We start from the raw sequence: 14,799 nt of genomic DNA, 5'->3' as shown, positions 1-14,799 counted from the left end.
ACCTACATTATGCAGATGACACAACCTTACTTGCTGAAACTGAGGAGGACCTGAAGTACTTGCTGCAGAAAGTCAGGACTGTAGTCTTCAATATGGATTGAAGCTCAGCATCAAGAAGACGAAAATTTTCACCAATGGGCTAAAATTGACAGTATCATGATGGATTGAGAAGAGATTGAGATTGTTAGCAATTATACCTTGCTCAGCTCTTGGCACCAGCAGTAAAGAAATCAAAAGATGAATTTCATTAGGTAAATCTGCTGTCATGGACCTTTCCAGAGTACTGAGAAATAATGATATCAGTCTAGAGACTAAGGTGCATCTGATCCAGGCCATGGTCTTTGCAATTACTTACTATGCATCAGCGAGCTGGACAATGACAAAGTATGGCAGAAGAATTTATGCTTTTGATTTGTAGTGCTGGAGAAGGGTCTTGAACATACAACTACCAAGTAAACAAATATGTCTGTCTTGGAGAGGGTGTAACCAAGTTTCTCCTTGGAAGCTAGGATTTTGAAGATCTGTCTCACATACTTTGGGCACATGGCCAGGAGGAACAAATCCTTGGAGAAGGACATCATGCTTGGAAGGGTGGAGGGACAGTGCAGGAGAGGAAGACTCCAGATGAGATGGACTGATACAGTAACGAGGGCAATGTTGTGTCAGAGTCAGTGAGACTGGCTTAGAACAGGGCAGACTTTAGAGCTGTTGTACATAGGGTCTCTACGAGTCTCAGATAACTTGAAGGCACACAACAACAAAAACAACAACAAGAAGAGAGCTTTGTAATACTATCCTAAGTATCAAGGCTGATGGCTGAAGGCCCTGTGAACACACTTCAGATGCTGTCCTGACTGAGGAACTGTATATGTTAACTTCCCTAATAAACCTCATAATAGTGAGTATGGTTCTTTGTAGTCTGTGTAGCTATTGCAACAAATTTCAGACCAGGAAGAGCAGTAAGATTGGTACTAGAATGAGAAATAGGCACAGGAGCATAGAGGACATGTTTGACCCAACAGGAACCGGTGTGTGTTGTGGATGCTGTGGACACAAAAAGGACAGTTCCTTTTTGTGGAGATAGTAGAAGTCAGACTTGACTGTCCCCACGCAGCCTTTGCTCCTTTTACAGGTCATGCATAGTTTCCCCACCTGTCCTGCACCTACTTCTAATTCCAGCACCAATATTATTGTCCTACTGAGCCCAAATTTTACTACAATGATTACAGACTTCAGAGAATCATTCTCATGATCATGAAGTTGATTAGCGAAGTTAACAGGCTATAATTCAGGCTGGTTGCAGGAGAGTCCCTCAGTCCAGACAGCTTCTCAAGTCTGGTCACAGACTGACCTTAAGTGACAGAGCCTGCCATCACCAGTTGAATAGTCTCTAAAGAGGGGAGCAAGAATTAGGAAAAATGACAGAGACAAGAGAAAGAGTTGGGAGGGCATAAAGTGAATACTGCAGCCCTGAGTTTATTCTCTTCTGTCCTTTTATCTTCCTTTTACAGGGAACAGAAAAACAACCCAATCACAAGGCTGACAGTACATTTTGTTTTTCATACCCTCATTTAGCCCTAGGGTTCGAGGAATGATCAAGGCTGTTTTTGTACTGAGAACAGCAAACAGTTCCTCTCGTGGGTACATCTGGCTATTTCCTTATATCTTTTACTTAATAATTTTCCAGTGCTATATGAAGCTTTCGATATGTCTTTATTAAAGGTTTTCCACATCTCCCCCTCTTTTACTTTATAATTAGCATAATTCTTATGCTTGCAGGAAGACTGTGCCTGTCTTAGGTGAATATTAGCCTGAGAAAGTCTTACCCATCATTGGCACATGCATAACTTAAGATGCATGCCCTGTCTTAGGTTGATCAAGTTGGCTATATTCTTACCCATTTTGACTACCAGCCTCTGCCAGGAGGGTGGGCTTTTAAATCATGTTTTGCATTTGAAGTTTTACTCCATGTATATCAGCACGGATTCTAACCAAGGAATTTAAAAAAAAACAAACCCAAAAACTTTTATAAGCATGGGAAGCAACCGTATCCCTACACAATCCAATCACTACGATTGAAATAACCAACTATATAAAAGAGGACCAAGAGGGTATAGTATTTCTTAATTGATTAATGAAATGAGTGGCTGCAGCAGCAGCAGCATCAAATTTAAGTGGTTTTGCTTCCTTTAGCCCCTGTATTTCTTCATGTAGCTGTATAAGGTCTATAGTTTCATTTTCATTTTCCCAGACTCCCTTAAGGTGAGCTTGTACTTCATACAAACTGTATTTACTTTGATTATAAACCTTAGAAATAACACAGATCCACTGATATTCAACATGACATTCTAGACAGGATCTCATTTTTAATCCCATAACCTCATTTCCCATGAACTGAACCATCTCATAGAAAGCATTTAACTTGTGTTCTAATTTTAGATCTATATCTTCTTGAGTTCCTAAAATTACAGTAACATTTTTGGATAAATCATTAACATATTTTGCAGTTTGCATCAATTCAGACAAAGCGACAGCAGCACCAGCTGCAGAGCAATAACAGAAATAAATGCTAAAATTCCAACAATTATCAAACCCAACCCCCTCTTAGTCCTACTTAAAGTTCTAGAGATTTCTTCTAAAACCTGTAAACCCCTTTCACAATACCAAGGTTTTGTAAGATTTACTGGAACAATTACAAAAGAAGGTTGGTATAATATTATCACTTTTGTCCCGGAAGGGGCATAAGAAATGCAGTTGGTTAAATTACAGTTTTTACAGGATACATTAAAATTTTTCTTATAAAAATCAATAATTACATTTCTAACAAGTAATATATATGAACTGCTTGCTGCAGAGAGTCAAGGACAGCAGCCTTCAGTATGGATTGAGGCTCAATGTCAAGAAGACAAAGATTCTCACCACTGAACCAATTGGCAGCATCAGGATGGATGGTGAAGAGACTAAGATTGTTAACAACCTTAGTCTGCTTGGCTCCACAGTCGACACTCTTGGCACCAGCAGCCAGGAAATAAAAAAACAAATTGTGATGGGAAAGTCTGCTGTTAGGGACCTCTCCAGGGTACTGAAGAGCAATGGTGTCACTCTGGAGACTAAGGTGCTTCTGATACAGGCTATGGTCTTTGCAATCACTTGTTACGCATCAGAGAGTTGGACTAGGGAGGATGTAAGGAGGATTGATGCCTTTGAGCTGTGGTGCTGGAGAAGAGTATTGAATGTACCATGGATTGCCAAGAAAACAAACAGATTCATCCTGAAGAGGCTTGAACCAGGCAGCTCCTTGGAGGCAAGGATTCTGGAGCTTCATCTGACATGCTTTGGACATGTTGTAAGGAGGGACAGGTCCTTGGAGAGGGACATCATGCTTGAGAGGATGCAGGGATGGCACAAGAGGGGAAGATCCTGTATGAGGTGGATTAATTTGTTGACTGGGGTAATTGGGATGGGTGTGTCAGAGACAGCGCGATTGGTACAGGATAGAGCAAGGTTTAGGGCTGTTGTACATAGGGTTGCTATGAGATGCAAGCGACTTGACGACATATAACAACAACAACAACAAATAAATATGGAGGATTGACACAAGCTGTCACTGATCCTTTTGCAGAGCATTTACCACTGTTTCCATATCCATTTTGCCCTTCAACCCTGTCCATTTGCTGTTGCAAGCCACCAAACAAGACTGTAAAGTCCCAGAGTCAGACCACCATTATCCAGCAGACAGTCCTTTTTCCCAGTCCTCCGAAGTCATTTGAGGATTTTCTTCTGTGCCTCCAACTGGTTTCCCGATCAATCCAAAATGTATCTATTTTCAGAGACATTATATCTAAGAGGATTGTTTCCAAGACATCTCCACCATAATAATGTTTTATTGGAAAATCGGGTCTTAGGGTCACAGGGTAAGAAACCTTGAGGCACCTTGATCCCCAACTCTGGAGTTAATACTGTGTAGGTGGAAGGACTGAGGTCCAATCCAGCGCTGCCTGAGGTTGCTCAGCAGAGGTCCTGAAAGGATTGTTTTGTTGGGGTAGAAAAGTTTGCATTTGCATTGCCCCATAACATTGTTGTGGGGCCTGGGGCTGGCCCCTTTTTCTGTTTCCCCAAAATGGGAGCAGAGTTCCATTTATATTAGTTTTAAACTTGCATTCCCCCTACTTTCACTTCTCTGGACCGGAGCATATCTTTAAACATATGTACAAAAACAGCCAGCGCTTTCCATTACACTTAATTTCACTTTTACTGACTCTCGAATATTCACTGTGATCCCCCTTTTAAAAGAGCACGCTCACTCTCTCCCAGTGTCCTTCACTATATCCCTTTATTTAGGTCCCTGTTCAGGCGCCAGTTCTGATGAAGCCTGCCGTTACCAGTTGAACAGTCTCTAAAGGGGGGAGCAAGGATTAAGAAATATGACAGAGACAAGAGAAAGAGTCGGGAGGGCATACAGTGAATACTGCAGCCCTGAGTTTATTCTCTTCTGTCCTTTTATCTTCCTTTTACAGGAAATAAAAAAACAACCCCATCACAAGGCTGACAATACATTTTGTTTTTCATACTCTCATTTAGCCCTAGGGTTCAAGGAATGGTCAAGGCTGTTTTCCTTATATCTTTTACTTAATAATATTCCAGTGCTATATGAAGCTTTCTCTGTGTCTTCATTGAAGTTTTCCCACACTTAAGCCTCCTGGTTTGTTGCTGTTAAGTGTCATAAAATTGAGTACGACTTATATCAACCCTATGAACAGCCATCCTGAACGCTGCCCTATCCTGTGCCCTCCTCACCTCCGAAACACTCAAGCTCATTGCTGAAGTCACTGTGTCAATCCATCTCATTGGGGATTGTCCTCTCCTTAGTTGATAGCCCCTCCCATCTTTCCAACCTGATGTCCCTCTCCAATGGATAGCCTCACCTAGCTACATGTCCAAAGTATGAAAGACGAAGCTTCACCTTTTTTGCCTCCAAGGAGCACTCTTGATGCATTATTTCTTCTCTTGGCAGTCTGTGGAATATCCAGTACTCTTTTTCAGTGTCACAACTCAAAGGCCATTCTTCTGTCATCCTCACTCATTGTCCAGATATCCAATGCATAGCAGGTTATTGAGAAGACTATGGCCTAAATTAGGCACATCATAGTCTTCAAACTGACATCATTGCTTTCCAACACTCTGGAGAGGTCCCTGATAGGGGACTTACCCAATGCAATATGTCTTCTGATTTCATGACTTCTGGTACCAAGGATGCTGATTGTTGGTACAAGGAAGATTAAATCTTTAACAGTTTCAATCCTTTCTCTATCTATCATAAGGCTTAACTTCTGGCCCTGTTGTGAGGACCTTTGTTTTCTTGATGTTGGGATACAATTCATAAAAACACTTCAATCATTCATCTTCTGCAGTAGGTGCCTCAAGTTCTCATTTTCAGCAAACAAGGTTGTGTCATCTGCATAATGCAGGTTATTGATGAATCTTCCTCCAATCTTGATGCCACATTCTTCCTCATAGAGTTCGGCTTCCTAATTATTTTCTCAGCATATACAGATTGACTAGGAAAGGATTCAACTCTGATACACACTTCTATCTTGATTTTAAACCGTGCACTGTTCTCTTGTGGAAGGAGGAGTGGCATCCACTTCCATAATAGCTTGCCTCCGGAAACCCTATGAACCTGGAGAGAGGATGAAAGGCACCCAAGCGTCAAGGACTCTCCTTCATAGGGTCGCTATGAGTAACTTGTGACTCGACGGCACTTAACAACAACAACAACACTGTTCTCTTTCTCTTGCTCCATTTGCACAACAGTTTCTTTGTCTAGGTATAGGTTTCATATGAGTACAATTAAATTTTCCAAGATTCCTATTCCTAATGTTAACCATAATTTTTTATGATCTACACAGTCAAATTCTTAACAAAGTCGGTAAAGCACAAATAGACATTTTTCTAGTGTTCTTTACTCTAAGCCAGTATTTATCTGAGATCAGCAATGGGACCCCTGGGGCCACGGCCTCTTCTATATCCTGATTGAACTTCTGGCAGTTTTCTGTCTGTGTACTGTTATAGCCATTTTTGAATGATCTCTAGCAGTATTTTGCTTGCATATGACAGTAATAACATTGTTTGATAATTTCTACATTCTTTTGGATCTCCTTTCTTGGGAATGGGGACAAATATGAATCTCTTCCAGTCAGTTAGCCAGGCAACTGCCTCCAAATTTCCTAGCAAAACTGGTGAGTGCATCCAGAGCTGCATCTGTTAGTTGAAATACGCCTTATTATTTGCTAATAATATTTTCAGCTTGACCTTCATCCTTCATCATCATTGGCTCTTGTTCATATGGCATTTTCTGAAATTTCTCAGTGTCAACTAATTCCTTTTTGTTATAGTGATTCTGTGTATTCCTCCTCCTCCTCCTTTACCATTGAATCAGATCTGACTGGTACAGGAGGAGATTGGCTCTCCTTCTCCAGCAAAGCACTTGGTGGATTCAAACTGTGTGTCTTTGGGATTGCAGCACAGCTTCTTGACACTAGACTACCAGAGCTCCCTCCTTCCACTTTCTTTTGATGCTTTCTAGATCATTCAAGGTTGTGTCCTTAGACTCTCTCAGTATTGCAACTAGAAGCTTGAATTTATTTTTCAGGTTTTTTTTGAGCTTGAGAAATGTTGAGTGAATTCTTTCCTTTTTATTCTTTGCTATTCTTCCACTGAAATAGCTCGATTTAAACCTAGTAGGATATCTGAGATTAGGAAGCTCTGGTGGCCTAATGGCAAGAAGGTGTGCTGCAATCCCCCAGGCATGTGGTTTGAGGTCACCAGCTGCTCCACAGGAGAATGGGCAATCTCCTCCTGTGCAATTAACTGCATCTGGAAATTCACTGAAGAGTCAGCTATGGGTCTGTTCAGATTCTACTATACACAACAACAACAACAACAGGATGAGACTAGTCAATCCTCTGTTGACAGACTGACACACCCTATTTGTTTGACACTATTCAGCCATGTGGCAAAGTCAAAGAAAATGGATAGTAGTGACATTTTATACAATAAACCCTTAACACCACAACCATCTGGCTGTACTTCCATCTGTCTTCTGGAAGTCTGCCATATATGACAGCACAATTCAGATGTGCCAACTGTTCTCTCTCGTTCTCATTCCCCAGCTTTCCCATGTGCATGAGGTGGCTGGAAAGACTATAGCTTGGGGCAGTGCCTCATAATTATCAAAGATATACCTTTGCTCTTTAGAACTTTGGTTTGTCGAGTTTTTTTTAATTTTTTATAGAAAAGTCTTTTATTTGATAAGCTGATCAGCAGGGACAAATGTTCATGATGACAGAAGCCCCTAAACTGCTTTGGATTTGACTTTTAAGAGGGAAAACAGGTAAGGGATTTCTTCTTGCTCTTTTGTTTGTTTGGTTTGGGTTTTTTTTTCAGGCTTGAATAATGATTCTGATTTTTTTCCCCCCACAACAGTGTGAGAATATCAAAAGAGTCCAGTTAGAACTAACAAGCCATCTTTTTATTCAAATAGCTGACACATGAAAAAAATGCTCAAAATCAATGGCAGTAAGAGAGATGCAAATCAAAACCACAATGAGATACCATCTCACTCCTGTAGCAGTGGCTAAGTTTAACAGGACAGCAAGTAATAAATGTTGGAGAAGATGTGGAGAGATAGGCACTCTTACACATTGTTGGTGGGATTGTAAAATGGTATAACCATTCCGGAAGGCAGTTTGGCACTTCCTCAAAAAGCTGAACATAGACATTCCATATGACCCAGCTATTCCACTGTTTGGAATGTAACCTGAGAATATGAGAACTAAGGCACAAAACGAGAGTTGTACAGCAATGTTCATAACAGCATTATTCACCTTTGCAAGAACATGGAAACAGCCCAGATGTTCAATCACAATTGAATGGATTGAGACATTATGGTACAGTCACACAGAGGAAAACTATGCAGCACACAGGAGCAAAGATTTTGTAAATTATTACCTAACTTGGGAGGGACTGGAGAGCATTATGCTAAGAGAACAAACTCAGCCCCATAAGGATAAATACTGTATAAGACCATTATTGTAGAATGAGCATGGGGATCTAAGGGAGGGAGGATGGAAGCAGAGGGGTAAGGATGAGTGTGTGTGGGGGTGAGGAATTAATCATGGGGTTGCCCCATAAATGGGAAGAAACTGGTGTGAGAAACAATGTATTTGAATTTTGTAAATAAACTAATACAATAAAAACAAACAAAATAAACCCCCCAAAACCAAGCCACCTTGTAATTTATAAAACTGAAACACCTTTTAGGCAATGAGAGCAATATTATTCCACGGAAATAGACTAAGGTTTAAAGGTTCTTGGCTCATCTCTAGGGATGAAAGCAAGCCAAGTGAACAAACATATCTGTCCTGGAGTGGAAGAAACCAGGTCGCTCCTCTCATTGCTCTTTAAAAGGTTAAAGGTGTCTCTTGGCAGCAGATTTTCTGAATGTTTGATTTCTGGACTGCAGCTTCTGTAGGCACTGACTGGAACTTTTTCTTTTTCCAACCCACAATGCGAAGTGGCAGCCGGTGGAATAAGTTTATTCTTAAGTACAGAAAGGTCAGTGTGCACATCAGCCCAGTTTAGTGGTGAGTTCTTTGGCTTTGGCCTTCTCCAGCTTGGCGATGCAGGCCACTGATTTGGGCCCCAGGACGTTGCCTCCCCAGTGGCAGCAGATCTCTTCATACCTGTCTTTGTAATTGGTTCTGATGGTTTCAACCAGCTTCCCCAGAGCGCGTTTATCTTCCAAGTTCACCTGCGTGAAGGCAACAGTGGTGCAGGGCTTCTGGTGGATGAGGTGGCCCAGCCTGGCCTTGCCCTTGATGATGCAGTAGGGAAAGCCCATCTTATGACACAAGCCGGCAGGAAGACCACCAGCTCTATGGGGTCCACATCGTGTGCAATCACCATCAGTTGGGCCTTCTTGTTCTCCACCAGGTGGTGACCGTATTCACCCCACCTCGGAGGACAGGGGGTCTCTTGTTGGGGGTTTCTCTGTTGCCAGCAGCCTTCTTCTCAGCTTGGGCGAGCAGCCTCTGCTTCTTCTCCTTCTTGGTCTCTGGTCGGTACTTGTGGGCCAGCTTCAGCAGCTGAGTGGCCATCTGGTGGTCCAAGGCCTGGGTAAACTGGTTAATGGTGGATGGCACCTTGAGTCATGTGTAGAGGATTGCTCTCCACCTCTGCAGTCGGATATAGTGGGGCCATTTGACAGAGCGGGTAAGGTCCCTTTTGGGTTGGATGCCCTGCCCGATGCCAAAGATTTTGGGTCTTTTCTCGAACAGGGGCTTCACCACCTTCTTGGCCTCCTGCTTCTTGACCATGGCGGGAGCCTTTTTGGAAGCCCTTGGCCTTCTTTCCCTTCAGCATCTTGGGTGGATGGACGAGAGAGACTGACTGGAACTTCTTAACAAATAAAATTAATTTTTTTTACATATAAAACCCAATCTCTATTAGTTTATTCCTGCTTATCTTCTAGCATTAAATGAATTTATGGCTACACTTAGGATAGATGGCAGGTTTTTGTATGATACTATTTATGCTTGCTGATTAGGAATATCGTAATTCTTCTGTATTTGATTTTTCTTCTTCCCCCCCTTTAAGTAAGTTTAATGAAAGTTTACAGAGACTTAGGATTTCCATTCAGTGTTGCACTTTTCTCCCTGTCCATCCCCCCCCCTCCCAGTTCGCTCTTCTCTTTGGAAAGTAAAAGAAAAATTCTTTCAATGTTATACAATCCCTCCCCCCAAGTCCACTCCACTATGCAGTCTTAGTTCTGGACTTCTGTCATGACAATAGTACCTAATCACATATCCTTTTTAAACAGTTCTCTTCATCATCGGTCTCAATGCAATATATGTAATTTATCCCATCTTTTTCAGTCTCTCCTCAACCCCGAGGTCAGTACCGTTTTACAACAGTGTTACTTATGCAGTATTTGTCCTTTTTTGACTGAGATATTTAATTCAGCATAATGTCCTCCGGGGTCATCCATTTTCTAATATTTCATGAGTTCCTTGTTTTCCTTCCTTCCTTCTGTCCTTTCTTCCTTCCTTTCTGTTTTTTATGACTAAGTAAAGGCATTTAACTGTGTAGATCCTAACAGAGTGTGAATAACACTGAGAAAACTGTGAATCACAGAACATTTAATTGTTGTTGTTATGTGCCCTATGTACAATAGCTGTAAACTCTGCCCTATCCTGAGCAAATCTCACTGACACATCTATCCCAATTACCTTGATTATTGTGTCAATCCATCTCATTCAGGGTCTTCTTCTCTGGTTTTGTTCCTCCACCTTTCTAAGCCCTTCACCAAGGACTGGTCCCTCCTGGCTGTATGCCCATAGTATATGGGACAGAGCTTCAAACTCCTTTTCTCCAAGGAGAAATTTGGTTTCACCCACTCCAACACAGATCTGTTTGTTCCCTTGGTGGTGAATGGTATGTTCAGGCCTTTTCTCCAGCACCAAACTCAAAGGCATTGATTTTTCTATCATCTTTAGTCACTGTCCAGTTCTCTGATGCATAGCAAGTAATTGTGAAGATCAGTTGCACCTTCGTCTCTAAACTGAAATCATTGCACTTTAGCACTTTGGAGAGGTCTAACAGCAGACTTCCCTATGCAATTCATCTTTTGATTTGCTTACTGCTGGTGCCAAGGGTATTGATTATAAAGCTGAGCAAACTGAAATTGTTTACAACTTTCATTGCTTCTCCATCTATCATGGTGCTGCCAATTGGCTCAATGGAGAGAATCTTCGTCTTTTTGATGTGGAAGTTCAATCCATACTGAAGAGTATAGTCCCTGACCTTCTGCAGCAAATAGTTTAGGTCCTCCTCTGTTCCAGCAAGCTAGATTGTGTCATTTACGTAATACAAGTTTAATTATACTCATGTGAAATCTAATCATTGACCAAGAGGCAATTGTTCAAACAGAGCAAAGGGAAATGGCATGACTTCAAATTAAGAAAGGTGTATGTCAGGTTTGTATCCATTTATCTACTCAGTAACATGTATACTGAACAAGTAATCTAAGAAACTGGACAGTATGAAGAAGAAGATGGTGTCAGGATTGGAGAAAGACTCTTTCTTTAACAAGCTATGATGATCAGATGACACAACCTTGCTTGAAACTGCCTGTCAAGTACGGACTTGAAGCACTTACTGAAGAAGATCAGAGACGATACAGCCTTCTGTATTGGATTACACTTTAACATGGAGAAAACAAAACTTCTCACCACTGGACCAACAAACAACATCACAGTAAATGGAGAAAATTGAAGATGTCAAGAGTTTCATTTTACTTGGATCCACAATCAATAAGAAATCAAAATATATGTTATATTGGGGGAAATCTGCTAAGTATTGCTTTAACATGCTAATGAGCAGAGATATAACTTTAGAAACTTAATTATGCTTAAACCTGAACCATGGTATTTTTGATTGCTTTATATGCATGTGAGCCTTGGACAATGAATAAAGAAACTGAAAAAGAATTTATGCCTTTGACTTTGGTGTTGGTAAAGACTATTGAATGTACCATAAATTACAAAAAGAGCAAACAAATCTGTCTTAGAAAAGGTATAGCCAGAGTATTCCTTAGAAGCAAAGGTAATGAAACTTTGTCTCACATACTTTGGGCATGTTATCAGGAAGGGTCACTCCCTGGAAAAGGACATCATACTTCGAAAAGGATCAACAAAAGAGAGGAATGATGCTGTTGTTATGTGCCATCCAGCCGCCCACGATTCATAGCAACTCTATGCACAACAGCTCTGAACCCAAGTTCCTTGTTTTCTTCAATGCAGCATAGTATTCCATCATGTGAATATACCAGAGCTTCTCTATCCATTCATTTGTTGATGGACACTTGGGTTGTTTCCAACTCTTTGCTATTGTGAACAAAGTCACAATAAACATGACATGAATGTGCATATATTTACTTGGGTGGCAGTTATGGTTTCTTTAGAGTATATTCCCAGTAGTGGAATTGTTGAATCAAATGGTATTTCTATTTGCAACATTTTGAGAAAGCGCCATACTGCCTTCCATAGTGGTTGCACCATTTTTACATTCCCACCAACAGTGAATAAGGGTTCCAGTTTCTCCACAACCTTGCCAGCATTTGTTGTTTGCTGTTCTGTTAAATTTTGCTATTCTCATAGTTGTTTTGATTTGCATGTCTCTTAGAGGTAGGGAGTTTGAACATTTCTTCATGTGTTTGTATGCCATCTGAATATCTCCTTTGGTGAAGTGTCTGTTCATATCCTGTGCCCATTTTTCAATCGGGTTTTTTACCTTTATCTTGTTGTGTGTGGTGCTCGTGTATTTTATAAATTCTAGATATAAGTCCCTTGACTGACATGTCATTACCAAATATTTTTCCCCAGTCTGTAGCTTCCCTTTTTACCCTGTTGGAGAAGTTTTTAGATGTGCATAGGGATTTGATTCTTAGAAGGTCTCATTCATCTATTTTAGCCTCTCCTGGTTGTAGATTTTTCAGGATGCTTGGAAGACTGTTGATGTTGTGGATTAGGACTTCTAGAGTTTTCTCAAGCTTTTCTTTAATGATATTTATAGTCCTTGGTTTTAGTCCTAGGTCCATGATCCATTTTGTGTATGGAGTGAGGTATTGATCTTGTTTGAGTTTTCTGCAGATAGTTTTCCAATTTTGCCAGCACCATTTGTTAAAAAAGGCTATCGTTTCCCCACTTAACTGATTTCATCTCTCTGTCAAAAATCAGTTGACCATAGGTAGATGGGCTGATTTCTGGATTCTCTATTTTATTCCATTGATCTATGTGTCTGTCATTGTACCAGTACCATGCTGTCTTGACCACCACTGTGCCAATGTTTCAATTGGGTTATTTACCTTTATCTTGTTGTGATGCTTGAGTATTTTATAAACTCTAGATATAAGGCTCTTCTCTGACATGTCATTACCAAATATTTTTTCCCCAGTCTGTGGCTTCCCTTTTTACCCTGTTGGAGATGTTCTTAGATGTGAATAGGGATTTGATTCTTAGAAGGTCCCATTCACCTATTTTATCTTCTCCTGGTTGTAGATAACAAATACAATTTCTTTGCTGGTGGTCACTCAAGATAGGTCAAAGAAGGAGGGCCGCCCCATAGCAGGCAAACAATGGGGTGAGTAGCTGAGAGGCCCAGAAGCAACACTCAGCTCGTACCTGTGGCCTGTACCTCCTGTGGCATATCAGAGATGTCCACATGTGGCTGACTGACTTAATTGGGCTACTTCTGGTGAGTGCAAAGACTATATGACTCTGACCTCCAGAATGTAAAGATCATCATCCTCTGCCATAATGCTTCTTTGTAAAGTCTCCAATGTCTTAGTTCTTTGGTGATGCTGTAACAGAGACACCACAGGTGCATGGCTTTAATGAAAGAAATGTATTCTCTTCATAATTTGTTCTTTTGTTTGCTATGTGCCTTTCAGTCGAGTACAACTCATTACAACTTTATGAATAATAGATCTGAACCCTGTCCTATCTGTGTCATCCTCACCATCTCTGATACTCTTGAGCCCATTGCTGCAGTCACTGTGTCAATGTATCTTGATGAGGGGGTGTCTTCATCTCTTTTGTCAACTCCCCACCCCCAAGCATGATATCCCTTTTTAAGGAATAGCATCTCCTAGCAACATGAGCAAAGCATGTGAGATAAAGCTTCACCATTTTTGCTTCCTAGGTGCACTCTGGCTGTACCTTCTTCAAGACATATCTATTTGTTCTCTTGACAGTCTACGGCATAGTCATTACTCTTCTCCAGCACCACAGCTCAAAGGCATCAGTTCTTCTTCTGTCATCCTTATCATTTTCTAACTCTCAGATACATAACAAGGGGTTAAAAAGACTATGGCCTGAATCAGGCACACTTTAGCCTTCAAATTTACATCATTGCTCCTCAGTAATTTGTAGAGGTCCCGGACTATGGACTTTCTCAGTGTAATATGTCTTTTGATTTCCTGACTGCTGGTACCAAGTATATTTATTAATTGTGGATCCAAGTAAGATGAAGTCATTGCAAGTTTCAATCTTTTCTCCATCTATCATGGTGTTGTCTATTGGTTCAGTGGTGAGAATTTTTGTTTTCTTGATACTGAGATGCAATCCATAGTGAAGGTTGTTGTTGCTAGACATCGAAGGTTAGAATGCTGAGTCTAGAGGAAGGCTTTTTCTGCTGGTTGTGGAGGAAATCCTAATTTCCTTCATCATCTGTATGTCCAGAAAAAATTGTTGATGAAAGCTACATGGATGGATAGGAAAAGGTTATCCTCTGGCAGAATGCTGGAGGCCCTGCACCCAGGCTGGAGAGAGCTGTAGCACTTTGTTCTGTCATATATGTTGTTGTATACTGTTGAGTCAGAACTGACCCATAGCTGATCCTCCAGTGGGTTTTCAGAGGCAGTTAATCACACAGGGGGAGACTGCCTATCCTTCACCTGTGGAGCAGTTGGCGGATTCAAAATGCATGCCTTTGGGACTGCAGTACAGATTCTTACCACTAGGCCACCTCTGAATCCATTTCCATGATTGTTGTTTTTGTTGTTGTTATGTGCCATCGAGTCATTTGCGACTCATAGAGACCCTATGTACAACAGCCCTAAACCCTGCTCTATCCTGTGTCAATTGCACTGCCTCTGACACACCCATCCCGATTACCCCAGTCACTGAATCAATCCACCTCATAGAGGGTCTTCCCCTCCTGCACTGTCCTTCCACCTAA

General features: G+C 41.1%; 2 pseudogenes; both read right to left on the bottom strand.

The window, feature by feature from the left end:
- LOC102850487 overlaps nt 1-1,901 on the bottom strand; it is a 12,922-nt pseudogene extending 11,021 nt beyond the window's left edge.
- Nucleotides 1,902-8,629: 6,728 nt separating this feature from the next.
- LOC102852681 lies at nt 8,630-9,423 on the bottom strand (annotated as a pseudogene).
- Nucleotides 9,424-14,799: the final 5,376 nt, after the last annotated feature.

This window comes from Elephantulus edwardii, unplaced genomic scaffold, assembly GCF_000299155.1.
Source record: "Elephantulus edwardii isolate Elephantulus edwardi_28Jun2011 unplaced genomic scaffold, EleEdw1.0 scaffold00146, whole genome shotgun sequence".
NCBI classification, from domain to species: Eukaryota; Metazoa; Chordata; class Mammalia; order Macroscelidea; family Macroscelididae; genus Elephantulus; species Elephantulus edwardii.
Note: the sequence above shows the minus strand (reverse complement) of the source record. Positions and strands in the feature narration are given on the sequence as shown.